The sequence below is a fragment of the Callionymus lyra genome, chromosome 11, assembly GCF_982586985.1.
Source record: "Callionymus lyra chromosome 11, fCalLyr1.hap1.1, whole genome shotgun sequence".
Lineage (NCBI taxonomy): Eukaryota > Metazoa > Chordata > Actinopteri > Syngnathiformes > Callionymidae > Callionymus > Callionymus lyra.
The window spans coordinates 17,248,986-17,253,188 of NC_141828.1; positions in this window are offsets into that span (position 1 = coordinate 17,248,986).

Genomic DNA, 4,203 nt, shown 5'->3' on the forward strand with positions numbered 1-4,203 from the left:
CGTTCCACAGCAGGAGCCTCGTTCACTTGGAATCTGCGACGGAAGAAAAATAAATGTTGACCAATTTTTTAGAAAGATAATACAATTTAATTAAAGCGACTGTGAATTTCATCACTTGTGTTTTATCTCCTCTCGTTTGTTGCCCTGTGACCAATAAAACATATTTATGGTTTTCTGTGCTTTACTCAAATCAATTGTTTTGTTTATCCTTTTTGTCAGCTCCTATTTAATAATTGAGGTGATATTATAATGTCTGAGAAATTAAACAGTCTATATTTTCTATATTTATTCTCTTTTTTTCATGACAAATACTTTTTTAAAATAACTTAAGTCTGACGCACAAAAGAAACATTTACATTAACTCGACTTGCTCAATTACTTTACTAAGATTTCAATATGTATTTTTTCTTTTTACTGTACCTTAATATGAGAAGCCAACAAGTGAATATACTCATAAATAGTACATGGTATTTAGTAAAAGGAGCTCTTATTAAAAAGGTTTTGTTGCATGTCTTAATTGATCATTTGTTATTCTTTTTTTTAAATTGTAAAGTATTCTTTTAAATATTAAAATACTCTACTATAAAGTAAACTTTATAACCAGACAACAAGTAAAAGGTTTTTCCTATTCTTCTTGATCCTAAACATCTCAGCCATCTGAGATATGAACCACTCGATCGATTGACGCATTACAAGTAGATTTTCTGAGTGAAATACTTTTGATTTTTTATGTTTAATGCTTAACTCTTTGAGGTGTCTCCTACCTTTAAAGCGACATTACGTTTGGTTGTCATTAAAATATTCTTCTTCGTTGAGGAAAACCTTCTCTTTCACTTTCATCTCATGTCGCAGAGTAGAAAATCCATATCCACCCAGTCGAGCTTTCTTCATTTTCACTTAATTCACTTTTGATAAGAACTTTAAATGTAGAATAACCTTCTGCTCTTTTAATTTCCACAATAATCCAGTTGAATTATTAGGAGCATAAGTGTCAAACTTTATCACACTCGATGACTGAATATTCATATTGATTGACCGGCGAGTGTTTAACTTTAATGTAAAGTTTAAACAAGAAAATGGAACATCAGTCTGAACTTTTCTTGGGTGGGTTTATTTTTTTGCTTTTTAGGGGACTTCATTAATCATACTTAGCTCCAGGTTATGTGTCCAAATGTAAACTGAAATCCATCACCAACACTGACTACAAACACCACAACACAAGACGCTATTTGCTTTACAAAATTTTAATTGCTTTATATAGTCGGTGAAAAAAATGTAACTATACAAAATGGTCTAATAAAGACAATAAATTAAATATTTCATGTTTAAAAATCAGGAAACAAATCGTATTTGCTCTACAAAAACGCTTGAAAAAGGAAGTTATTAACCATTCAAATTTGTTTTTATTGTTCCCCAACTAATCAAATATTCAAAATATATCAAACACATATTTTAACAGCTAAAGTTAAAGTCTGTGGAACACTAAACACATTACATTATTACAGTTTTTCAAATGTAACATATGTTGTTGCAAAATTGACTCAACAGCCTCTGACTTTTCTCTTCAACCTTATTCTCCCAGAGCTTTGGATCTGTGTTGTCACGAAGAAAACATGTTCACTTGCACTTCGACCCGATGTCCTGGTCAAGGGTGTTACAAGCAGGGATCAAATCAGGAAACCTCCAGTTATGAATAACTCCCATACCAGTTCGATAAGCTGCCACATAAATCTGCCACATCAGTCCATTCATGCCATTGCAAAGAAGACAAGGACTTTTTAAAGCCACAGTAATCCTGGCTAGTGAAGGCTTTGCCCACCATTAGCGAAAATAAATCACACTTGCACTTGTTAAACTGGAATAACTCACCTTTTTCCTTCATGAACTAAGAATGTTTCACAATATTCCTGTCATTTTATTTTGAAATATTGAGATATGATTTCCTTACACAACATAAATAAAAGAAGTAAAATATCAAACTTCATCTTTTATTTGACGATAATTATATATCATTGTTTTTATTAAACAACGGGTTAATGCACTAACAATTATTTACTGTAAACATGACCAAAATAATAGGATTTAATCTGAATCAACCTGATATAACAATATTAAATATTTTTAATATAAAAAGCCCTTAAAATGTTTACTCAAATTGCCTCTAATGCCGAAAATCAGTGGATCGTAGTTACAACTTTAAAAGTCAACTTGAATAACGTTTAAAATATGATAACATTTAAGTTATTTTTATATACATATTTTTTGTTATACAAAGAGAAAACACGGTTTGAGTAAAACACAGCCTTGGTAAACACACTGTTTATAAAACGGAGAAAAGTTTTAGAAAATAACTAGATAATAAAAAAAACAGCACGAACAGAACCTTCTCAAGAACTTAAGACACAATTTTATTTGTCTTCGTGGCAAAACGTATTAAAACAAAATTTAATATTTAATATTTTCAGTTTAGATGTAATATAAGTCGATACAAAATCAAAATAGGTTTTATCTATCAGGGTAAAAAGGCAAAACCATTTAATAAATCAAAATCATGCATGGATTTTTAAAAAAGTTCAACATAATTTGTCCTTGAAGTCCTGTTTATTTTAGGGTGTTCTGGGGTCAAAATGTCAGTCACATGTTAGTTTGAGATGTCAATGGAATGATTTATAATAATGCAAACTTTATACTCCCCAATATTTACATTTTACTATATACTTCACCAAAAACATTAGGGAATTTACTCAACAAACCCAAAAAGCAATCTTGAGGCTTTGTTTTGCCTCTAAACTTCCAGACTATGTCCTGGAGTGTATCCTTAAGTTTGGCTCTCAGGCCTCGAGTATCATGGCGCTGGTATATGAAGTGACTCTGCCACCATTTGTGGCGGAGCAGCAGGACAACATGGATATCACATTCCTTGTTTGTTGGAAGACGTCATGTTATTCACATCATTAATACAAGGAGACAAGATAGAAGAGAGTCTGGAATCTCACTGTTTAGTTTCACCTCTAAATGAAACAGTTATGTGCATAGAAATGAGCCATGATTTAAACAAAATATATAATAAAAAACACGAGACACTTGAATTAAACATACAAATCCCAACGAAATGTGTCATAACGACTTATGTAAATCAGTAAAACAAATATATCAAACTATTACTCACACGTTTAAGTGTTTTTTTTAACTATATTTTTTATTTTATGTTACTATTAATGCACTTTTTAAATATTTAGGATTGATGTGAATGGCACGTTAGAAAAAAATAGAAATATAAACTTTTATACACACATGTGCACACATGCATTCACAATAAAATAGTTAACAACGTGCGATTATTGGATAGAAATCCGAAGATTATTAATACATATTAATTCATTAATAATTGTGTTAATCCATCATTCGAGTTGCAGAATCTGTCCTTTTCTTGCGCATAAGAGGTGAAAAACTTGAGCGATGAAAAGATGAATCATCTTGTTCAAAATAACCAAAAAAGAGGAATGAAAGAATCCGTTACTTACACGCTCTCGAAGTTATTCTCTAGGGGAAGAACAAGTGCAAAACAGCCGGAAAAAAAAAATCATAATCCACGCGATAGATAGCGATCAGTCCGATCCCGGATTCCAGGACTTGGAAAATAAAAAAGTCTCGCTGGGGATTCGCCTGCTGGATCCTCGGATCCTCCGGACTAGTTGCTGTAAAGTGGCCCTCCCACTCGTGTCATTATCTGTGAAATCCACTGACAGAGACCTGAGCAAAAAACACACACTGGCAAGGAAACACTTCTCGTTCAGGTGTGAGATTATAAAAAAAAAAAGGCAACGGGGGGTGATGATGGATTATAGTCGTGGACACGTGGGAGTGAAGGGGTTAATATTCCAATGGATTATTTGCTGTTCAGTTGATTTAAGACGAGTTGAATTTGGCCGAGAAGAAATATCTTGTTGGAACATCGATCTGGAGGATCGATCAAGTAAATGCACTGGCGAGAACAAACTGGGTGTTTCACGAGGAGATTAAAAGTCGATACATAGTAATTAAGTGAATAAAAGAGCAGTTTTCTCCCTATTTATATATTTTTTAAATAAAATATTTAGTTACTTGGTATAATTTGAGTTTTATTTTTTGTGAGTTTGTGGGTTACAGCAGGTGCAGCGTCCCACTAAAGTTTTTTTTTGTGTTGACCAAACGTTCACACAT